The following is a 25,802-nucleotide window of genomic DNA, read 5'->3' on the forward strand; positions in this document are numbered from 1 at the left end:
CTGGTCTTGTCAGCAGTCTAATTATTACGGCAAAAAAAAAAAAAGAAGGACTACGTCTAAATAGGAAAGAGATTCATACGGCCCTATTCGTCACGGTTTACCTGACACCTGAAACGTGACAAATTTGGAGGCTCTAATATCCAATTTAGGCAGTTGAGTGTTGAATATCTTAAAAGGTGTTTTGTGGCAATTCTAACTTTGACAACAGTGTCAGTTGCTATGTAGAGAGGCGTTTTCCGTCATTTTCAGCAGGCTGCATTGCAATATGATAAACCCCGCCCCTCTTCCTCTCACGTGAGATCAACCCATAAAACGGGGCCGTGTGAATCCCTTACCCTGGACTGGTCAGCAATCTAATTATTACGGCTAAAAAAAGAAAAAAAAAGACTATGTCTAAGTAGAAAGGGGATTCATACTTCCCCTTTCGTCCCGTTTTACCTGACACATGAAACGTGACAAATTTGGAGGCTCTAATATCCAGTTTAAGCAGTGGAGTGTTGAATATCTTAACAGGTTTTTTGTGGCATTTCCAACTTTTGACCACAGGGTCAGTTGCTATGTAGAGAGGCGCTTTCCGTCATTTTCAGCAGGCTGCATTGCAATATGATAAACCCCGCCCCTCTTCCTCTCACGTGAGATCAACCCAGAAACGGGGCCATATGAATCCCTTACCCTGGACTGGTCAGCAGTCTAATTATTACGGGGAAAAAAAGACTAAGTAGGAAAGGGATTCATACTTCCCCATTCGTCGCGGTTTACCTGACACCTGAAACGTGACAAATTTGGAGGCTCTAATATTCAGTTTAGGCAGTGGAGTTTTGAATATCTTAACAGGTTTTTTGTGGCATTTCCAACTTTTGACCACAGAGTCGGTTGCTATGTAGAGAGGAGCTTTCCGTCATTTTCAGCAGGCTGCATTGCAATATGATAAACCCCGCCCCTCTTCCTCTCACGTGAGATCAACCCAGAAACGGGGCCATATGAATCCCTTACCCTGGACTGGTCAGCAGTCTAATTATTACGGGGAAAAAAAGACTAAGTAGGAAAGAGATTCATACGGCCCTATTCGTCACGGTTTACCTGACACATGAAACGTGACAAATTTGGAGGCTGTAATATCCAGTTTAGGCAGTGAAGTGTTGAATTTTTTAAAAGATGTTTTGTGGCAATTCTAACTTTTGACCACAGTGTCAGTTGCTATGTAGAGAGGCACTTTCCGTCATTTTCAGCAGGCTGCATTGCAATATGATGAATCCCGGGCCCTCTTCCTCTCACGTGAGATCAACCCAAGCAAAACAATCGAACTATTTTCTACTCCTAAAAAAAAAAGACTATGTCTAGGTAGGAAGGGGATTTATATGGCCCCCATGCGCCGCAGTTTACCAGACACCCGAAACGTGACAAATTTGGGGTGTGCACTATCCTCTTAAGCCGCCAGATGGCAGCAAATAGAAAGGTGTTTTGTGGCCACAGAATTTAGGGCGTGTACTATCCAGTGTTGAATATTTTAAAATGTGATCATTCCAACTTTCATCACAGTCAGTTGGCCCTTTCCATCATTTTCAGCAGGCTGCATTGCAAAATGATGAACGAATTAATGAACGAGAGACGGGGCTGTGGATCTAGCATGTATCGGACATTCCGTTCTTTTAGGACAGACTCTCGCACATCCTACACATTAGCCGAGAGCTAGTGGGCAGCCTAGGACAGGGTAGGCTCTCCCGGTTTGCTTTGTTGGGTCTGCTCCTGTCCCCGGCCGTCTTATACAGTGATTCTCTAACCTCTAGCGGTACGTGGCTTCCATCTAGTGGCAGGCCAAAGAATCACGCTGTCTTATTTTCCGATATTCAAACACAGTGTTACTGTTCAAAATGGCCAAAAATATCAATATACTTGTTTTAAAAAAAAAAAAATGGATTGTTTTTACAATAACTAGAAGAAAACACCTCATTGGGCTCATGAACTCCAAAGGAATACAGTTTTTTTTTTTTAAATCCGAGACTCCATTAAGGTGTTCTGCAAACATAGCAAAGTCAATTTATGAAAGTAAGACCTACATTTTCTAATTGACTTAACGGTTTGCAATTATCAATCAAATCCTGGAGAATGCAAAAAGCCCTTAAATTGATATGTTTGTTAAAAAACATTTATAGTGATCTAGGTAGCCCTTTTTTACATTTTTGTTTATTCTTTAAAAAGACTAGCACAAAGGCAATTGACTATAAACACGAAACAAAACACTTGCACTGTGGCATGAATAAGGAGAAAACTTACTTGGAGCGAAACGAGAAGGGGACATGGATCCTTGGCATGGATTACGAGGTGCATAGCAGGTGATGGAGGGTGTGAAGGAGGTGATGTTGCCAGGATGAAGAACAGAAACAAACAGGTCCGAGACATGAGGACAGGTGAAAGCTTATGAGTTGCTATGGTAACAAAACAAACCAGGAAGTGCAAAAACAGGTACTGAGTGTCCAAAAAACTAAACCGAACATGACTAAAACAAAAAATGATTACATAGACATGACTATTATGTTAGATCCACTATGGACTGGACTCTCACTATTATGTTAGATCCACTATGGACTGGACTCTCACTATTATGTTAGATTCACTATGGACTGGACTCTCACTATTATATTAGATCCACTATGGACTGGACTCTCACTATCATGTTAGATCCACTATGGACTGGACTCTCACAATCATATTAGATCCACAATGGACTGGACTCTCACTATTATGTTAGATCCACTATGGACTGGAGTCTCACTATTATGTTAGATCCACTATGGACTGGACTCTCACTATTATGTTAGATCCACTATGGCCTGGAACTCTCACTATTAAGTTAGATCCACTATGGACTGGACTCTTACTGTTATATTAGATCCACTATGGACTGGACTCTCACTATCATGTTAGATCCACTATGGACTGGACTCTCACTATTATGTTAGATCCACTATGGACTGGACTCTCACAATTATATTAGATCCACTATGGACGGGACTCTCACTATTATGTTAGATCCACTATGGACAGGACTCTCACTATTATGTTAGATCCACTATGGACTGGACTCTCACTATTATATTAGATCCACTATGGACTGGACTCTCACTATTATGTTAGATCCACTATGGCCTGGAACTCTCACTATTAAGTTAGATCCACTATGGACTGGACTCTCACTATTATGTTAGATCCACTATGGCCTGGACTCTCACTATTATGTTAGATCCACTATGGACTGGACTCTCACTATTATGTTAGATCCACTATGGACTGGACTCTCACAATTATATTAGATCCACTATGGACGGGACTCTTACTATTATATTAGATCCACTATGGACTGGACTCTCACACTATTATGTTAGATCCACTATGGACTGGCCTCCCACAATCATATTAGATCCACAATGGACTGGACTCTCACTATTATGTTAGATCCACTATGGACTGGACTCTCACTATTATGTTAGATCCACTATGGACTGGACTCTCACAATTATGTTAGATCCACTATGGACTGGACTCTCACTATTATGTTAGATCCACTATGGACTGGACTCTCACAATTATGTTAGATCCACTATGGACTGGACTCTCACTATTATGTTAGATCCACTATGGACTGGACTCTCACTATTATGTTAGATCCACTATGGACTGGACTCTCACTATTATGTTAGATCCACTATGGACTGGACTCTCACTATTATGTTTGATCCACTATGGACTGGACTCTCACACTATTATGTTAGATCCACTATGGACTGGACTCTCACTATTATGTTTGATCCACTATGGACTGGACTCTCACACTATTATGTTTGATCCACTATGGACTGGACTCTCACACTATTATATTAGATCCACTATGGACTGGACTCTCACTATTATGTTAGATCCACTGTGGACTGGACTCTCACACTATTATGTTGGATCCACTATGGACTAGACTCTCACACTACTATGTTAGATCCACTATGGGCTGGACTCTCACTATTATGTTAGATCCACTATGGACTGGACTCTCACTATTATGTTAGATCCACTATGGACTGGACTCTTACTATTATATTAGATCCACTACGAACTGGACTCTCACTATGATGTTAGATCCACTATGGACTGGACTCTCACTATTATGTTAGATCCACTATGGACTGGACTCTCACTATTATGTTAGATCCACTATGGACTGGACTCTCACTATTATGTTAGATCCACTATGGACTGGACTCTCACTATCATGTTAGATCCACTATGGACTGGACTCTCACAATTATATTAGATCCACTATGGACTGGACTCTCACTATTATGTTAGATCCACTATGGACTGGACTCTCACTATTATGTTAGATCCACTATGGACTGGACTCTCACTATTATGTTAGATCCACTATGGACTGGACTCTTACTATTATATTAGATCCACTACGAACTGGACTCTCACTATGATGTTAGATCCACTATGGACTGGACTCTCACTATGATGTTAGATCCACTATGGACTGGACTCTCACTATCATGTTAGATCCACTATGGACTGGACTCTCACAATTATATTAGATCCACTATGGACTGGACTCTCACTATTATGTTAGATCCACTATGGACTGGACTCTCACTATTATGTTAGATCCACTATGGACTGGACTCTCACTATTATGTTAGATCCACTATGGACTGGACTCTCACTATTATGTTAGATCCACTATGGACTGGACTCTCACTATCATGTTAGATCCACTATGGACTGGACTCTCACAATTATATTAGATCCACTATGGACTGGACTCTCACTATTATGTTAGATCCACTATGGACTGGACTCTCACACTATTATGTTAGATCCACTATGGACTGGACTCTCACTATTATGTTAGATCCACCATGGACTGGACTTTCACTATTATGTTAGATCCACCATGGACTGGACTTTCACTATTATGTTAGATCCACTATGGACTGGACTTTCACTATTATGTTAGATCCACCATGGACTGGACTTTCACACTATCATGTTAGACCCGCACGACATCCATTGGTTTCGGTCCTCTCCAAGGTTTCTTATAGTCATTGTCATCGACGTCCCACTGGGGTGAGTTTTTTCCTTGCCCTTATGTGGGCTCTGTACCGCGGATGCCGTTGTGGCTTGTGCAGCCCTTTGAGACACTTGTGATTTAGGGCTATATGAATAAACATTGATTGATTGAGAAAAAAAAGTATCATTTAAAAAATATATATATTTATTTTTATTTTTTTATCCCTCTTCTTGTCCTTTAAAGACTAGATAAAAAACACTTCTTATCTACTGAAAACGTCGCGGAATGATGACGCGTGTTTGTGACGTCTCGGGCTGTAGAGGACATATCAGCCCAACACCATTCACGGCTCTTTTCATTGCATAATTACACAGTAATTTGGACATCTGTGTTGTTGAATTTTTAGCAATTTTTTCAATAAATAATAGAGACGTCAAAGAAGAATGCTGTTGGCGGAAAGCGGTGTTTTGCAGCTGTCTTTAGCCGGAGTTTCTTTGTTTGTTGTGAAGCTTTAACACAGAGCGGTCAAGCCAACATGTTTCTCTACGTACAACCAGCAAGTTTTTGGATGGGAAAATTGTGATATTAAGTCAGCTCTTACCGGAGACTTCAGTGGATTATGGGACCTCCTCCTGTAGCTGTCAAAAAGGCATCTGTGATCTTGGCTCCTCCATTGGCTTCTTTCTGAGACACTGGTGTTCGCCGCAGCCATACGACTTTCAGGTATGTCAGTATGATCTCACACTAGTAACACAATAAGCAGATAAGGGATTTTCCAGAATTATTTTAGTAAATGTGTCTAATTACATCTGAAAAGCACCCACTGCCGCCGCTTTTTTTTTTTTTTTTAGTGCCTCACTCTAACTTTCCTCATCCACAAATCTTTCATCCTTGCTCTAATTAATGGGAAACTTGTCGCTTTACTGGTACAAATAGCTGTTGCTGCTTGTGGCTATGATTATAAACAATGTGAGGATGTGAGGAGCTCCACACGCGCACATCGTCTGCTACTTCCGGTACAGGCAAGGCTTTTTTATTAGCAACCAAAAGTTGCCAACTTTATCATCGATGTTCTCTACTAAATCCTTTCAGCAAAAATATGGCAATATCGAGAAATTATCAAGTATGACACGTAGAATGGACCTGCTATCCCCGTTTAAATAAAAAAAAAAATCTCATTTCAGTAGGCCTTTAACAGGAGAAGCCTGCAGTTCTCCAAAAACGCCACTAGATGGAGACATCCAACCCGGTTCCGGCGCACCGGCAACCAACAACAGCTCCATTGTTCCCACTTTTCTTCCGCAGCCTCCACCCTCAATCTCTCCCTCTCTCTCTCTCTCTTTCTCCATCCTTGTGCCTTCCAGTCCGAACTCTCTCTCACGGACTTCAAAGGCAAGCTAAGGTGAATTAATTTGTGCCCAGATTCCATGCCTGTGCCTTTTTTTAATTGCTTCTCCCGTATATAAAACCTATCCTTTACAATAGGACCACGCAGGCCTAGAAACTATGCAAATGGGCCAGAAGCCCTCATGAAAGATTAAAATCAATTCATAAGCGAAGCACCTTGAGAGAGAGAGACGGAAAAAAAACAAGTTGCGGAAAGGAGACCGCCGGCTGTAGACTGCAAACCCTTGGCAGACGTCCCTCGCCGTCTTTAACCCTCAACCCACAAGGCCCGTGGTGCTGAACCCTGTGAAATGGATCAATGGGTGTGGGGTGGGGGGGGATTATGGCAGGACCGAGATGCCGGAGCAGCTCTTTGCTCAGGGAAGATTGAGGAAGCTTGCCTTTGATCATGCGCTCGTGCATGTGAGCTGATGATAATGATGATGCCGACCGAGGTCCTTTGCAGAGAGCCTTGCTGGGACCGGGGCCCACGTCCCTCACCGGGCTGCTCTGCGGAAGGACAAACACGTTTACTCGGATGGATTAAATGTTCTTCTTTATCTGAAATGCAATGTGTGTAAGTGTGTGTGTGTTCTTGTATCTCGACCCTTCTTGAGACACCAACAAGGAAAAGTTCCGACAATATGAGGACCGGTGAACAATTGAAAAGTTCCGACAATATGAGGACCGGTGAACAATTGAAAAATGGGATGAATAAATAAACTAAAAGCTCAACTTTTTTTTAAATATTTGCATAGTCTGTATGTATTATTAATGTTGTTGGGGCGGCATAGCTCGGTTGGTAGAGTGGCCGTGCCAGCAACTTGAGGGTTGCAGGTTCGATTCCCGCTTCCGCTATCCTAGTCACTGCCGTTGTGTCCTTGGGCAAGACACTTTACCCACCCACACTGGTTTAAATGGAACTTAGATATTGGGTGTCACTATGTAAAGCGCTTTGAGTCACTAGAAAAAAGCGCTATATAAATATAATTCACTTCACTTCACTTGTAAATACAAATCTTCATATATCTAGAGCAGTGGTTCTTAACCTGGGTTGGATCGAACCCATACTTGCCAACCCTCCCAGACAGGAAGAAATTTTCTCCCGGACCTGAGTGGGGACAGCCTGTTTTCGCGTCCGCTTTCCTGTTATATAAACAGCTTGCCTGCCCAATCACGTTACAACATCTACGGATTTTTAATAAAAAACTGCCCACCGTCTGTTATAGAGTGATTCTATGTCGTATGTCGCCATCTCCTGGTGAATGTTGGCTATAGCGTTATGGGGTTGCTTTTTGATTGGCCAACGATTTACATGGTGTTGTGCACCTGACGGCAAGTGACTCTCGCCAGTACGCAAATGGCAGAAAAAAGGTTACTCAAATAGTGAAAGGTAAGTGTTGTTGTTTTTTTTTCTTAGTAACCAGCAAGCACAGTACAGTTAGAACAACTGTGTTTTTATTACTGTCTATTTGATAGGTGCCGTCTGAAATTCAACTATTTATTTTATTTATATATATAATTTAAAAAAAAATACATATATAGCAGAAGTCATTGAAAGTCAAGTATTTTATATATATATGAAAATACTCGAGTTGATAAATTATACTTGTCCCCTCTTAAACCACACCTCCTCCCAACCCCCGACCACATGTATATTATTAATGTTGTAAATACACATCTTCATAGATCTAGAAAGGGTGGTCCTAAAGAGGTAGGCATTTTTCGAAGGTCCCTAGAAGGTCGGAAATACACGAACGTGTGTGTGTGTGTGTGTTTCTGTGTGTGCGTGTGTGTGTGTGTGTGTGTGTGTGCTCCAGTTGTTTCCTCCATCACATTAGATCCAGCTGAACACCTCCGTCCTCCTTCAAGGACAAACCCTCCCTGCCTCGCCTCGTCATGTCCTCGTCCCTCAGCTTCTCTGCCTGTCACACACACACACACACACACACACACACACACACACACACACACACACACACACACGTTCTCCTTCTCTGCCGCAAGACGACGGCTGACATTCTGGACAGAAAAACGCTGAAGGTGGAGTCGCAGCAGGCACAAGACATTGAAACAACGTCGGGAACTTGTTGAATTTGGTCCTGACGTTGAGCAACTCGAAACCTAACGTTGAAACAACGTGCTTTTTGACGACGTTTAATCAATGTCAGGTTCAGACGTTGATTTGACCATTAAAATTTGGTCATTTCCCAACCAATATTCTACAACACACATACATCTGTGGAGAGGCGGAGCCGACGGGCCGACGGCGGGGCAGGGCACACTGTAGCCCTGCCCAAGATGGCGGCAAGGAGGCGGAGAATGTGGCGGAGCAATGAGGCGGGTTGTGCCGGGAGCAACGCCGCCGCAATCTAATCCAGGTGCGTGGCTCACACACCGGCACACGGTTGATCTAGTATAAAAAGGGAAAAGGAGGAAGGAGGAGGAGATCAAAGAGCAACAAGAAGCAGACGAGGACGAGGACGACGATGGCAGCTGAAAGAGCGACCAAGGAGCGAGCAGCGGAGAGGAGCTGAAAGAGCGATACGAGCTGCAGAAAAGCTTTATTGAAAACTAAAGAAGTCAAACCTGCTCAAAAGAGATGTCCTTCCTGGGTGGTCCCCTGAACCCGCACGACGAGGGCTTAAATCCGTCACAACATCGTTGAAAAGCCATGCTTTTTGACGATGTTTATTCAATGTCAGGTTGTGACATTGATTTGACCTTTAAATTGGGTCATTCCGCTTGTCGCGAAACCAACGAGCAGTTTCACTTTTGTTTCATCCAAACAATATTCTACAACACAAATATAACTTTGAAACAACACGCTTTCTGATTTTGTCAGGACGTGGACTTTGGGGTGATTGTTTTCCCGAGATGCAAGTAAAGTTGGATCGGACATGGCTTGGAGGTAAATACATTATTTTAGTTTAACTCTATCAAAAGGCACAAAACTAAAGGCGCGCACAAAGACGGAGAACAAACTTGACTAATAAAACAAAAACTAGCACTTGATTTTGTCAGGACGTGGACTTTGGGGTGTTTGTTTTCCCGAGATGCAAGTAAAGTTGGATGGCTCGGAGGTAAATATATAATTTTATTTTAACTCTATCAAAAGGTACAAAACTAAAGGCGCGCACAAAGACGGAGAACAAACTTGACTAATAAAACAAAATCTAGCACTTGAGTTTGTCAGGACGTGGACTTTGGGGTGTTTGTTTTCCCGAGATGCAAGTAAAGTTGGATGGCTCGGAGGTAAATATATGATTTTATTTTAACTCTATCAAAAGGTACAAAACTAAAGGCGCGCACAAAGACGGAGAACAAACTTGACTAATAAAACAAAATCTAGCACTTGAGTTTGTCAGGACGTGGACTTTGGGGTGTTTGTTTTCCTGAGATGCAAGTAAAGTTGGATGGCTCGGAGGTAAATATGTGATTTTATTTTAACTCTATCAAAAGGCAAAAAACTAAAGGCGCGCACACAGGTGGAGAACAAACTTGACTAATAAAACAAAAAGTAGCACTTGAGTTTGTCAGGACGTGGACTTTGGGGTGTTTGTTTTCCCAAGATGCAAGTAAAGTTGGATGGCTCGGAGGTAAATATATGATTTTATTTGAACTCTATCAAAAGGTACAAAACTAAAGGCGCGCACAAAGACGGAGAACAAACTTGACTAATAAAACAAAAACTAGCACTTGATTTTGTCAGGACGTGGACTTTGGGGTGTTTGTTTTCCCAAGATGCAAGTAAAGTTGGATCGGACATGGCTCGGAGGTAAATACATGATTTTATTTTAACTCTATCAAAAGGTACAAAACTAAAGGCACGCACAAAGACGGAGAACAAACTTGACTAATAAAACAAAAACTAGCACTTGAGTTTGTCAAGACGTGGACTTTGGGGTGTTTGTTTTCCCGAGATGAAAGTAAAGTTGGATGGCTCGGAGGTAAATATATGATTTTATTTTAACTCTATCAAAAGGTACAAAACTAAAGGCGCGCACAAAGGCGGAGAACAAACTTGACTGATAAAACAAAAACTAGCACTTGACTTTGTCAGGACGTGGACTTTGGGGTGTTTGTTTTCCCGAGATGCAAAAGTAAAGTTGGAACGGATATGGCTTGGAGGTAAATACATGATTTTATTTTAACTCTATCAAAAGGTACAAAACTAAAGGCGCACAAAGACGGAGAACAAACTTGACTAATAAAACAAAAACTAGCACTTGAGTTTGTCAGGACGTGGACTTTGGGGTGTTTGTTTTCCCGAGATGCAAGTAAAGTTGGATGGGACCTGGTTTGGAGGTAAATACATGATTTTATTTTAACTCTATCAAAAGGTACAAAACTAAAGGCACGCACAAAGGCGGAGAACAAACTGGACTAATAAAACAAAACCTAGCACTTGAGTTTGTCAGGACGTGGACTTTGGGGTGTTTGTTTTCCCGAGATGCAAAAGTAAAGTTGGATCGGATATGGCTTGGAGGTAAATATATGATTTTATTTTAACTCTATCAAAAGGTACAAAACTAAAAGCGCGCACAAAGACGGAGAACAAACTTGACTGATAAAACAAAAACTAGCACTTGACTTTGTCAGGACGTGGACTTTGGGGTGTTCGTTTTCCCGAGATGCAAGTAAAGTTGGATCGGACATGGCTTGGAGGTAAATACATGATTTTAGTTTAACTCTATCAAAAGGCACAAAACTAAAGGCGCGCACAAAGACAAAGAACAAACTTGACTAATAAAACAAAAACTAGCACTTGATTTTGTCAGGACGTGGACTTTGGGGTGTTTGTTTTCCAGAGATGCAAGTAAAGTTAGATGGCTCGGAGGTAAATATATGATTTTATTTTAACTCTATCAAAAGGCAAAAAACTAAAGGCGCGCACACAGGTGGAGAACAAACTTGACTAATAAAACAAAAAGTAGCACTTGAGTTTGTCAGGACGTGGACTTTGGGGTGTTTGTTTTCCCGAGATGCAAGTAAAGTTGGATGGGACATGGCTTGGAGGTAAATACATGATTTTATTTTAACTCTATCAAAAGGCACAAAACTAAAGGCACGCACAAAGACGGAGAACAAACTTGACTAATAAAACAAAAACTAGCACTTGATTTTGTCAGGACGTGGACTTTGGGGTGTTTGTTTTCCCGAGATGCAAGTAAAGTTGGATGGCTCGGAGGTAAATATATGATTTTATTTGAACTCTATCAAAAGGTACAAAACTAAAGGCGCGCACAAAGGCGGAGAACCAACTTGACAAATTAAACAAAAACTAGCACTTGAGTTTGTCAGGATGTGAACTTTGGGGTGTTTGTTTTCCCGAGATGCAAGTAAAGTTAGATGGCTCGGAGGTAAATATATGATTTTATTTTAACTCTATCAAAAGGTACAAAACTAAAGGCGCGCACAAAGGCGGAGAACAAACTTGACTAATGAAACAAAAAGTAGCACGTAGGCAAAAAACTTTCAACATGAAACAAATAAACACTTACTGTGACAAGAATACACAAACCTCACGTGGCAAGAAACGAGCAGCAAGAAAACTATGGCAGCATGACAATGGCATGAGTAGTAATATTTATTGGGTGTGAGTTTTTCCTTGCCCTTATGTGGGCTCTGTAACGAGGATGCCGTTGTTGTATGTGCAGCCCTTTGAGACACTTGTGATTTAGGGCTATACAAATAAACATTGATTGATTGATTGATTGACAATAAGGATATCAGATAGCATTGGGTGTCCAGGAGGTAATGTCGCCAGGCCGACTGCCTGGCAACTGCAAGCTTAAATGATACAGACCTGATTAGTGACAGGTGCGCGAGTGCCAAACGTGAGACGGCGGAAACTAATGAGGAGTCATGGAAACAAGACAAGCAAGAGCGCACAACCAGGAACTAAAAAGAGTCCAAAAAACAGACGGCACATGGCCAAACAAACACATTATCAACGGACATGACAGATTTGACCATTGAACTTGGGCAATTTCCCAACCAATATTCGACAAAACCACTATAACGTTGAAACAACAGTGGAGAGGCGGAGCCGACGGTCCGACGGAGCGGCAGGGCACGCCCGAGCCCGGTCCAAGATGGCGGCAAGGAGGCGGAGGATGCGAGCGAGCGGCGAGGCGGGGCTTGCCGGGAGCTACGCCACAATCAAGTTCAGGTGCATGGATCGCCCACCGGTACACAATTTACATTTCTCCTCCATCCATCCATCCATCATCTTCCGCTTATCCGAGGTCGGGTCGCGGGGGCAGCAGCCTAAGCAGGGAAGCCCAGACTTCCCTATCTCCAGCCACTTCGTCTAGCTCTTCCCGGGGGATCCCGAGGCGTTCCCAGACCAGCCGGGAGACATAGTCTTCCCAACGTGTCCTGGGTCTTCCCCGTGGCCTCCTACCAGCTGGACGTGCCCTAAACACATCCCTAGGGAGGCGTTCGGGTGGCATCCTGACCAGATGCCCGAACCACCTCATCTGGCTCCTCTCCATGTGGAGGAGCAGCAGCTTTACTTTGAGTTCCTCCCGGATGGCAGAGCTTCTCACCCTATCTCTAAGGGAGAGACCCAAACTCATTTGGGCCGCTTGTACCCGTGATCTTATCCTTTCGGTCATGACCCAAAGCTCATGACCATAGGTGAGGATGGGAACGTAGATCGACCGGTAAATTGAGAGCTTTGCCTTCCGGCTCAGCTCCTTCTTCACCACAACGGATCGATACAACGTCCGCATTACTGAAGACGCCGCACCGATCCGCTCCGATCCGATCGGTACATTTCTCCTCACGATGTATAAAAAGGGGAGGAGGAGAGAGCGGGGCAGAAGGAGGAGGAGAGCCTGCAGCAGTGCCTGAAGAGCAAGAGCAACAGAGAGCAGTGGAAGAAGGCGCTGAAAAGGGACCTGACCTACACTGGGGTTTAATGCAAAATAAACCAGAGTCAAAGCTGCAAAAGCAATGTCCTTCCTGGGTGGTCAGTGGAACCCGCACGACGACTGCAGGAGACTGTCCCAGTCAGGTTTTGACGTAGATTTGACCGTCGAAATTCGGTCGTTTCCCGACCAATACTCGACAACACGACGTTGAAAAAAACATGCTTTTTAACGACGTTTAATCAACGTCGGGTTCTGGAGTTGATTCGACCATTGAAATTTGATCAAACCGACAACGCGGATCCAACATCAACGTTGTCTCAATGTACATACAACTCGTTGTTTCAAAGTCCGTTTTAAAAGGACTTTGAACATATCAATGTTTCCTGCTTGCTGGTTCTATTTACCGACGACCCTGCGCTGTTTGCCCCCCCCCCCCCCGATGGCACGGGCGATAACCGGATGAGGTCGATAATCTCTTAATTAGTGCTAAATGGGAATTAGATTAGGCTTTCGCTCATTTTCCCAAGCAGCCCGGGCTAACCAGATTAGCCCTGCATGGATTAGGTGTGGGATGAGGATGGAGTGGCAGAGGTTGCCTCCGGGTCACAGCCTGGCTGACGTTGCAGGAACAGTGGTTCTCCGTTTTTAAAACCTAGGACCACCTCAGAAAAACACCGGGCTCTCATAACGACCAACATTAAAATATGTCATTCTTAAATATTCAATCACAATGAATCGCATTTTGTTCCTAAAAACCCCAGATTTAGTCGCGATTAGGCATCATCATTAAGCGTACCCTCGACCAGGGGTTCCTCACCTTTTTGACCTTGGGGCCCAATCGATACACTTCAGAGGGGCCCGGCGCCCACTCGAATATCACCGCGGAATTAGTCATCTTATTCTTGTTTTTAATCATATTCAATAACCTACCCAAACCATTGTTTGGTTTGGGTCGCATGGTCGTGCCCCCGAGATGCAGAGAGGACGACGGGGAGCACAGTGCAGGTAAATTGGATGATTTAATCTCCAAATGAGCCGACGTACGAAGTCAGGTGAAGGTCGCAAAAGAAGTTAGCGTGGTGAAAACAAGGAAACAACAGACTGAGTGAAGTGCGAGGCAGGAATAAGTAGCTCTCTGATTAGTGATCGGGAGCAGGTGAGCGTCCTGAACCAAGAAATTGGTGTCGGTGGAAAAGAAGGGAGCAAAAGTCCAGTTCAAAGCGGATCCGACACAGCAGCGAGAGTCCCGTTCACAGCGGAGCCAGCAGGAAACCATCCCAAGCGGAGGCGGATCAGCAGCGCAGAGATGTCCCTAGCCGATACACAGGCAAGCAGTACATGGCCACCGGATCGGACCGGACCCCCTCCACAAGGGAGAGTGGGACATAGGAGAAAAAGAAAAGAAACGGCAGATCAACTGGTCTAAAAAAGGAGTCTATTTAAAGGCTAGAGTATACAAATGAGTTTTAAGGTGAGACTTAAATGCTTCTACTGAGGTGGCATCGCGAACTGTTACCGGGAGGGCATTCCAGAGTACTGGAGCCCGAACGGAAAACGCTCTATAGCCCGCAGACCTTTTTTGGGCTTTGGGAATCACTAATAAGCCGGAGTCCTTTGAAGGCAGATTTCTTGCCGGGACATATGGTACAATACAATCTGCAAGATAGGATGGAGCTAGACCGTGTAGTATTTTATACGTAAGTAGTAAAACCTTAAAGTCACATCTTAAGTGCACAGGAAGCCAGTGCAGGTGAGCCAGTATAGGTATATATGTATGTATATATGTATATAAAGGTATATACAGTATATATGTATGTATATATGTATATAAAGGTATATACAGTATATATGTATGTATATATGTATATAAAGGTATATACAGTATATATGTATGTATATATGTATATAAAGGTATATACAGTATATATGTATGTATATATGTATATAAAGGTATATACAGTATAGGTATATATGTATGTATATATGTATATAAAGGTACATACAGTATAGGTATATATGTATGTATATATGTATATAAAGGTATATACAGTACAGGCGTAATGTGATCAAACTTTCTTGTTCTTGTCAAAAGTCTAGCAGCCGCATTTTGTACCAACTGTAATCTTTTAATGCTAGACATGGGGAGACCCGAAAATAATACGTTACAGTAATCGAGGCGAGGCGTAACAAACGCATGGATAATGATCTCAGCGTCTTTAGTGGACAGAATGGAGCGAATTTTAGCGATATTACGGAGATGAAAGAAGGCAGTTTTAGTAATGCTTTTAATGCGTGACTCAAAGGAGAGAGTTGGGTGGAAGATAATACCCAGATTCTTTACCGTGTCGCCTTGTTTGATTTGGTTGTCAAATGTTAGAGTTGTATTATTAAATAGAGGTCGGTGTCTAGCAGGACCGATAATCAGCATTTCCGTTTTTTTGGCGTTGAGTTGCAAAAAGTTAGCGGACATCCATTGTTTAATTTCATTAAGACACGCCTCCAGCTGACTACAATCCGGCGTGTTGGTCAGCTTTAGGGGCCTGTAGAGTTGGGTGTTGTTGGATTTGGTTGTCTTTTTATTTCCTAGTCAGATTTTAGAACAGCTAAAGTGTGAGCCTTTTTACATAGACCTTGAGTTTGGAATGTCGGAATGAAGCCATAACAAATCTATTATCTCAACTGTCCAAAGTAGGGAGGAGAAGAAGACGGGCGGGTGAGAGTGAGTGAGGAGGGAGAAACTGCCATTTTAGGATTAGATCAATTTGGACCGAGCTTTGAAATGTTGTATCTAGATTGATCTCCCAAGGCGCTTTGGTTATAAAATAGAAAAATGAGCAACCTCTGTCTCTGATTGATTTAAAAACAGCTTATGTGTCATCAAACAATCTGGAGGTGTTGACCGGAGGAAGAACAGGTCCAAAACGCAACAGTATCAGCAGCATAACAGTGAACGCTAACACCCTATTTGCGTATGATGTCACCTAGCGGCAGCATGTAGATGCTGAAGAGTAAATAAAGCTTGTCAATTGTCGTATTCGCTCTTGTGGGCAATGCGTTTAAATATCAACGTCTACCGTCAAGTCACCCAACTGGAACAGGTGATCCAATTGATGAGCCCTCTCTTTACTGTGGACCCCGACCCGTCTCTCCGTTCCCCCGGTTTTCATGCTCTCACTCCCCCTCGTTCTTGGCCGTCTTTCTCTCATCGCCATCCACCTCACCGCCCCGCTTCGCCTCCTTCTCCGCCCCCCCTCCCACACCCCCCGTCTCATGTGCGGCCCAGCGTGGGTGGCTGAGTTTAATGAATTCTCTTTTCTCTCTGCAGCCGGCCGCTGATTTCTGATTGCGAAGAGCTGTGTCTTGAGTGTGTGTCTCGCAGTAACACACACACACACACACACACACACACACACACACACAAAAAAGTCTGCGGGCTATAGAGCGTTTTCCGTTCGGGCTCCAGTACTCTGGAATGCCCTCCCGGTAACAGTTCGAGATGCTACCTCAGTAGAAGCATTTAAGTCTCACCTTAAAACTCATCTGTATACTCTAGACTTTAAATAGACCTCCTTTTTAGACCAGTTGATCTGCCGCTTCTTTTCTTTTTTCCCCTATGTCCGCCCCTCCACAGGGGGTCCGGTCCGATGACCATGGATGAAGTACTGGCTGTCCAGAGTCGAGACCCAGGATGGACCGCTCGCCTGTGTATCGGTTGGGGACATCTCTACACTGCTGATACGCCTCCGCTTGGGATGGTTTCCTGTGGACGGGACTCTCGCTGCTGTCTTGGATCCGCTTTGAACTGAACTCTCGCGGCTGTGTTGGAGCCACTATGGATTGAACATTCACGGTATCATGTTAGACCCGCTCCACATCCATTGCTTTCGGTCCCCTAGAGGGGGGGGGGGGGGGGAGCGGCGGAGCAAAAAGCCCGGTCTCGACATCCATTGCTTTCGGTTGGTCCCCTAGAGGGGGGGGGGTTGCCCACATCTGAGGTCCTCTCCAAGGTTTCTCATAGTCAGCATTGTCACTGGCGTCCCACTGGATGTGAATTCTCCCTGCCCACTGGGTGTGAGTTTTCCTTGCCCTTTTGTGGGTTCTTCCGAGGATGTTGTAGTCGTAATGATTTGTGCAGTCCTTTGAGACATTTGTGATTTGGGGCTATATAAATAAACATTGATTGATTGAAAGATTATTGCAAAGATTGAACGTCGATTCACGCGTGAATTTTTAAAGCATATTTTTCACGAAACCATTGACTGAACTTCCAAATTGTGCCACTTTTTGACGGTTATCGTTTCCAGAACTCCTCTCGTGCATGCACCTGCTTCACCAGACCTGGTATGTTTTCGCTACTTGGTCCTGAATTCCCTAATCTTGTGTGTTTATTTCCTAGTCCCCCTGAGGTAAAAGGATTTCTTTTGTCGGACTCTTGCCCTGCTCAGTGTGCCCTGGCCCTTTCTCCCGCCGACCTTCGAGGAACCTATTTTGTCCAGATTTCATGGTGTGCGTTTCTGCCCCATCGCCCTTAGTTATCCCTTGTTGTCTAATTAAAGTTTTTGATTTTTTGTTAATTCCATCTTGTCTCCCATCCTGGGGTCACCCCCACTTGACCAAGACCTTAACAGTTCCACCCTATTTTGTTTCATTTATGTCGGATTCAGGCGACCATTGCAGACGGTGCAAAATGTAATATGAAGCCGCAGAAATTGGCTGTAAATATCTCCCAGGTGCCACCAAGAATCCCTCAATGGAGCGTAATAGATTGATAATTGATTGACAAGTAAAAGTTGCTCACTTTCAACAGCATTCCGGTTCTGTAAGTGAAAATAGAACTCTACCTTTGGGTGATACTTTCCTCTCTTCCCAAAAGAGAAAGCCGCTGATTGTCAGTTTTGGAACGGTTTTGCCCCTGGATGTGTCTGCCGCTGTCACGACGTCTTCTGTCTCCAGCACACAGTCGTCAATCATGAGCTTTATTCCTCTAGCGGGATGTGAGAGTTGATATCGAGCGGCAAGCAGTGCCGCCACTTGCAACTTGATACGTCGGATTCTCTAGTTAAGGCAAACATGATAAAGCAATCGTCAGAGCTTTGTTTGTTTCCCCGGTTGGTAGAGACTCCGTGCCAGCAACTTGAAGGTTCTGGGTTCCATCCCCGCTTCCGCCATCCGGGTCACTGCCGGTGTGTCCCAGTGCCACCCACACTGGTTTAAATGTACAAACCCCATTTCCAAATTAGATGCAAATATAAACAGAATACAATGATTTGCAAATCATTTTCAAGCCATATTCAGTTGAATATGCTACAAAGACAACATATTTGATGTTCAAACTGATAAACATGTTTTTTTTTGTTGCAAATAATCATTAACTTTAGAATTTGATGCCAGCAACACGTGATAAAGAAGTTGGGAACAGTGGAAATAAATACTGATAAAGTTGAGGAATGCTCATCAAACACTTATTTGGAACAGGTGGGTGCCGTGATTGGGTATAAAAACAGCTTCCCAAAAAAATGCTCAGTCTTTCACAAGAAAGGATGGGGCGAGGTACACCCCTTTGTCCACAACTGCGTGAGCAAATAGTCAAACAGTTTAAGAACAACCTTTCTCAAAGTGCAATTGCAAGAAATTTAGGGATTTCAACATCTACGCTCCATAATATCATCAAAAGGTTCAGAGAATCTGGAAATATCACTCCACGTAAGCGGCATGGCCGGAAACCAACATTGAATGACCGTGACCTTCGATCCCTCGGACGGCACTGTATCAAAAACCGACATCAATCTCTAAAGGATATCACCGCATGGGCTCAGGTACACTTCAGACTGAATACAGTTGGTCGCTACATCTGTAAGTGCAAGTTAAAGCTCTACTATGCAAAGCAAAAACCATTTGTCAACAACATCCAGAAACGCCGCCGGCTTCTCTGGGCCCGAAATCATCCAAGATGGACTGATGCAAAGTGGAAAAGTGTTCTGGGGTCTGACGAGTCCACATGTCAAATTTTTTTGGGAAATATTCGACATCGTGTCATCCGGACCAAAGGGGAAGCAAACCATCCAGACTGTTATCGATGCAAAGTTCAAAAGCCAGCATCTGTGATGGTATGGGGGTGCATTAGTGCCCAAGGCATGGGTAACTGACACAACTGTGAAGGCACCATTAATGCTGAAAGGTACATACAGGTTTTGGAACAACATATGCTGCCATCTAAGCGCCGTATTTTTTATGGACGCCCCTGCTTATTTCAGCAAGACAATGCCAAGCCACATTCAGCACGTGTTACAACAGCGTGGCTTCGTAAAAAAAAGAGTGCGGGTACTTTTCTGGCCCGCCTGCAGTCCAGACCTGTCTCCCATGGAAAATGTGTGGTGCATCATGAAGCGTAAAATAGGACAGCGGAGACCCCGGACTGTTGAAGGACTGAAGCTCTACATAAAACAAGAATGGGAAAGAATTCCACTTTCAAAGCTTCAACAATTAGTTTCCTCAGTTCCCAAACGTTTATTGAGTGTTGTTAAAAGAAAAGGTGATGTAACACAGTGGTAAACATGCCCTTTCCCAACTACTTTGTCACGTGTTGCAGCCATGAAATTCTAAGTTAATTATTATTAGCAAAAAAAAAAAACAAGTTTATGAGTTTGAACATGAAATATGTTGTCTTTGTAGCATATTCAACTGAATATGGCTTGAAAAGGATTTGCAAATCATTGTATTCCGTTTATATTTACATCTAACACAATTTCCCAACTCATATGGAAACAGGGTTTGTCATTTAGATATCGGGTTTCACTAAGTAAAAGCGCTTTGAGTCACTGGAGAAAAACGCTACATAAATATACTTCACTTCACTTTATTTTTACTTATTATCGTTATTAAAGTCTAACGTAAATACCGGCTCCCCATAGGGCTGTGTGCCGAGCCCTCTTCTGTACTGCCTCTACACCATCGACTGCAGTCCGACCCACAACAACAATCTCATTGTGAATTTGGCGGACGACACTACCGTGGTCGGACTCATCTCAAAGGGGGACGAGACAGCCTACAGAGAGGAGGTCGAGAAGTTGGCAGACTGGTGCTCAGAGAACAACCTTGCTCTGAACACAAAACCAACAAAACCAAGGAGATTGTCGTCGACTTCAGAAAACGCAACACGTGTGTGGAGAGGGTCTACACCTTCCGGTCTCTTGGCGTCCTTATCTCTGACATCATCTCCTGGTCAGATAACACTACTGCTATCACTAAGAAGGCTTAGCGGCGGCGGCGGCATCACCTGAGAATCCTCAAGAAGTACAACCTGGACTCCAACCTGCTGCTGACCTTCTACCGCTCATTCATTGAGAGCCTGCTGACACGCTGCATCACAGCGTGGTACGGCAGCTGCACCGCTGCAGACAAGGAGAGGCTCCAGAGAGTGGTAAAGGCAGAACAGCGGATCATCGGCCCTCTCCCCTCCCTGACAGACATTTACACCTCCCGCTGCCTCAGCAGAGCTACCAACCTTATCAAGGACAGCTCCCACCCTGGCGTTGACCTGTTTTACCTGCTGCCTTCAGAAAGGTGCTACAGGGTCATCAGGTCTAAGACAAACAGACTCAAGAACAGTTTTTTCCCTAAAGCTATTAACTGCGGTGAACTCACATAGGCAGATATGTTCAGGTCAAGACTCTGTACAGTCCAGGTAGAGAACGAGACTGTCCCAGGTGGAGGAGGTCTTGTTCACGAGTGAGGGAAAGATGGAGAAGGAAATCAGCCAGAGAATCGGAGCATCTGGGGCAGAACTGCAGTCTCTCTGCCGCACTGTTGTAACGAAACGAGACCTGAGCCCGAAGGCAAAGCTCTCGGTCAACCGAGCTATCTACTTTCCTACTCTCACCTATAGTCATGAAATGTGGGTCATGACCGAAAGAATAAGATTGCGGATACAAGCGGCCAAAAATACTGGCATCTCCCTTGGAAATAGGGTGAGAAGTTTAGTCACCCAAGAGAGACTCGGAGTGAAGAAGCTGCTCCTTCGCTTGGAAAGGAACCAGCTTGTAACGATTGCTGGGCATTGTAATGCGGGTTCGTTCTTCCAAGGATGCAGTCAGGCTACAACACAGCGTGAAGGTAAGACATGATAGATTTATTTAACAAAAGATAACAGACTTAGTCAAAACAAACTGAACTAGCATGGGAGCTAAAAAAGAACCAAAAGCGCTAGCATGGGAGCTAGAGAAAAAAACAGAAACACTTGCACGAGGCACAAAAGGCAAAACAAAAACTACTAGCATGGGAGCTAATAATAATAATGATAATAATAATGGATTAGATTTATATCGCGCTTTTCTATTGTTAGATACTCAAAGCGCTCACAGTGAGGTGGGAACCCATCATTCATTCACACCTGGTGGTGGTAAGCTACATCAGTAGCCACAGCTGCCCTAGGGTAGACTGACGGAAGCGTGGCTGCCAGTTTGCGCCTACGGCCCCTCCGACCACCACCAATCATTCATTCATCATTCATTCAGCGGCACCGGGGGCAAAGGGTGAAGTGTCCTGCCCGAGGACACAACGGCAGCAATTTTGGATGTCAATAGGTGGGAAGCGAACCTGCAACCCTCAGGTTTCTGGCACGGCCGCTCTACCCACTACGCCATGCCGCCCCAAGAGGGAAACAAATGCCTAGCCGAAAGTTAGCAAGTAGAAATATGAAATCGTTACTGTTGCGAAACACAAACTGGGTGTTGCCCAAACTAGGATGCGAGGATGAATGAACAGAAAAGGTAGGCTTTAATAAGGGTGGTGATTAACAAAACAGGTGTGCGTCTGGAGACCAGGGCAGGTGAAAATAATACGTTACTAAGGAAACAGACTAAACAAGGAACTAAGGCAAACATTGGCAGACTATAATACAAAAACGGAACAAAACTAGAATATGGAATGATCCGGGCAGCGGATCATAACACAGCTCAGGTGATTCGGGCATCTCGTGCGGATGCCTCACGAGCGTCTCCCTCGTTTCCCGTCCCACTGGGAGGAGACCCCCGCAGCAGAAGACCCCCGCGGAAAGCCAAGGATCAGATTGGGGGGGGGGGGGTTACATCTCCTCTCTGGCCTGGGAACGCTTCGGAATCCCCCAGGAGGAGGTTGCTAATGTTGCTCTGGAGAGAGAAGTCTGAGGGTCTCTGCTAGAGCTGTTGTCCCCGCGACCCGATTCCGGATAAGCGGTTGAAGATGGATGGATGGATTAATGTCAGCCTATTTTTTCTCCTGAGTCAGCCCCTAGACTTAGTTGAATGTCTCCCTCCGGACATGAATATGGAATGATCCGGGCAGCTCAGGTGGTTCGGGCATCTTGTGCGGATGCCTCACGAGCGTCTCCCTAGGGAAGTCCTCGTTTCCCGTCCCACTGGGAGGAGACCCCCGCAGCAGAAGACCCCCGCGGCAGGCCAAGGACCAGATGGGGGGTGGGGGGTTACATCTCCTCTCTGGCCTGGGAACGCTTCGGGATCCCCCAGGAGGAGGTTGCTAATGTTGCTCTGGAGAGAGAAGTCTGAGGGTCTCTGCTAGAGCTGTTGTCCCCGCGACCCAATTCCGGATAAGCGGTTGAAGATGGATGGATGGATTAATGTCAGCCTATTTTTTCTCCTGAGTCAGCCCCTAGACTTAGTTGAATGTCTCCCTCCGGACATGAATATGGAATGATCCGGGCAGCTCAGGTGGTCCGGGCATCTCGTGCGGATGCCTCACGAGCGTCTCCCTAGGGAAGTCCTCGTTTCTCGTCCCACTGGGAGGAGACCCCCGCGGCAGAAGACCCCCGCGGCAGGCCAAGGACCAGATGGGGGGTGGGGGGTAACATCTCCTCTCTGGCCTGGGAACGCTTCGGGATCCCCCAGGAGGAGGTTGCTAATGTTGCTCTGGAGAGGGAAGTCTGAGGGTCTCTGCTAGAGCTGTTGTCCCCGTGACCCGATTCCGGATAAGCGGTTGAAGATGGATGGATGGATTAATGTCAGCCTATTTTTTCTCCTGAGTCAGCCCCTAGACTTAGTTGAACGTCTCCCTCTGGACATGCATATGGAATGATCCGGGCAGCTCAGGTGGTTCGGGCATCTCGTGCGGATGCCTCACGAGCGTCTCCCTAGGGAAGTCCTCGTTTCCCGTCCCACTGGGAGGAGACCCCCGCGGCAGGCCAAGGACCAGATGGGGGTGGGGGGTTACATCTCCTCTCTGGCCTGGGAACGCTTCGGGATCCCCCAGGAGGAGGTTGCTAATGTTGCTCTGGAGAGAGAAGTCTGAGGGTCTCTGCTAGAGCTGTTGTCCCCGCGACCCGATTCCGGATAAGCGGTTGAAGATGGATGGATGGATTAATGTCAGCCTATTTTTTCTCCTGAGTCAGCCCCTAGACTTAGTTGAACGTCTCCCTCCGGACACGACCGTCGACGCAAGAGTACGTTGTCTTTAAATCCTACTCGGGCAGGCGAGGCTTACCAGCGTGATTTGTGGCAACAAAATGAGTTTGGGCAAAAAACTGAAGCTCGCCGGACACAACATTGATTAAAAAAAAAATAGAAAATTGTTCCAGCAGTCTTGTTCACGAGTGAGGGAAGAGTGGATGGTGAGATCGACAGGCGGATCGGTGCGGCGTCTTCAGTAATGCGGACGTTGTACCGATCCGTTGTGGTGAAGAAGGAGCTGAGCCGGAAGGCAAAGCTCTCAATTTACCGGTCGATCTACGTTCCCATCCTCACCTATGGTCATGAGCTTTGGGTCATGACCGAAAGGATAAGATCACGGGTACAAGCGGCCCAAATGAGTTTCCTTCGCTCTCCCTTAGAGATAGGGTGAGAAGCTCTGTCATCCGGGAGGAACTCAAAGTAAAGCCGCTGCTCCTCCACATGGAGAGGAGCCAGATGAGGTGGTTCGGGCATCTGGTCAGGATGCCACCCGAACGCCTCCCTAGGGAGGTGTTTAGGGCACGTCCAACCGGTAGGAGGCCACGGGGAAGACCCAGGACACGTTGGGAAGACTATGTCTCCCGGCTGGCCTGGGAACGCCTCGGGATCCCCCGGGAAGAGCTAGACGAAGTGACTGGGGAGAGGGAAGTCTGGGTTTCCCTGCTTAGGCTGTTGCCCCCGCGACCCGACCTCGGATAAGCGGAAGATGATGGATGGATGTTCCAGCAATTAAACCTGTGAGGTGGAAAATATTATTCCAATAAAGGGGCGGAAGTTTTAATGAGTTGTGGAGGACGTGGATGGTGTATTTGGGGTTTTAATGTGGTAATTACTATTTTCTGGGAACGGGGCGGCAGACTCGTTATGATTAGAGCACGTCTGCCTTGATGGAAGTTTCGAGCAAATCTCCATCAAGAAAGTTATATTCCAGAGATGGAATTAAGACTTCTGAGATACACTCTATTGCCAAAAGTATTTGGACACCTGCCTTGGCTCACATCCCATTCCTAACCCGTAGGGTTCAATATGACTTTTTGCAGCTATTACAGTTTCAACTCTTCTGGGAAGGCTGTCCACAAGGTTGCGGGGTGTGTTTATAGGCATTTTCCCACCATTCTTCCAATGGTCAAGAAGGCCTGAGTGGAAAGGCGGAGCCGACGGGCCGACGGCGGTGCAGGGCACGCTGTAGCCCTGCTCAAGATGGCGGCAAGGAGGCGGTAGAATGCGGCGGAACGGAAAGGCGCTGCAATCCAAATCAGGTGCGTGGCTCACACACCGGCTCACAATCTACGTATCTCCTCGCACAGTATAAAAAGGGAGAAGGAGGAAAGATGAGAGGGAAGTAGAGTTTCCGCAGCAGAGGCAACAGTGCAGGAGAAACGAGAGCAACAGAGATCAGCACATGAGAGAGACGACCGAGGAGCGAGCAGCGGAAAGAGCGATCCGAGCGGCAGAAAAACGTATTGAAAAATAAAGAGTGAAACCCAGGCTCAAAAGAAATGTCCTTCCTGGGTGGTCCCCTGAACCAGCACGACGACGACTTGAATCCGTCACAGCCTGGCTCTCAGTCTTTGTTCTAATTCATCCCAAAGGTGTTCTATCGGGTTCAGGTCAGGACTCTGTGCAGGCCAGTCAAGTTCATCCACACCAGACTCGGTCATCCACCTTGCTTTGTGCACTGGTGCACAGTCATGTTGGAAACATCCAAACTGTTCCCACAGGGTTGGGAGAATGGAATTGTCCAAAACATGTTTTGGTATCCTGGAGAATTCAAAGTTACTTTCACTGGAACAAAGGGGCCAAGCCCAACTCCTGAAAAACAACTCCACACCATAATTCCGCCGCTGACCCCCCTCTGTCAGTTTACGTGGCCTACTACTTGGTAGCTGAGTTGCTGTTGTTCCCAAACTCTTCCATTTTATTAAAATAAAGCCGACAGTTGACTTTGGAATATTTAGGAGCGAGGACATTTCACGACTGGATTTGTTGCACAGGTGGCATCCTATGACAGTTCCATGCTGGAAATCACTGGGTCCA

At 45.2% G+C, this 25,802-nt stretch overlaps 1 long non-coding RNA gene across 1 annotated transcript in view; it reads right to left on the reverse strand.

Annotated features, from left to right (window-relative positions):
- The window catches only part of LOC133545566 (uncharacterized), a 142,793-nt gene that overhangs the window by 10,295 nt on the left and 106,696 nt on the right, over positions 1–25,802 (reverse strand). The window contains exons 2-3 of the long non-coding RNA XR_009804872.1: positions 5,661–5,803; positions 2,275–2,304 (exon numbers count right to left, since the gene is read on the reverse strand). This is a non-coding gene — a long non-coding RNA (uncharacterized LOC133545566). The remainder of the gene's footprint in view (positions 1–2,274; positions 2,305–5,660; positions 5,804–25,802) is intronic.

Source organism: Nerophis ophidion, linkage group LG02 (genome assembly GCF_033978795.1).
Source record: "Nerophis ophidion isolate RoL-2023_Sa linkage group LG02, RoL_Noph_v1.0, whole genome shotgun sequence".
Lineage (NCBI taxonomy): Eukaryota > Metazoa > Chordata > Actinopteri > Syngnathiformes > Syngnathidae > Nerophis > Nerophis ophidion.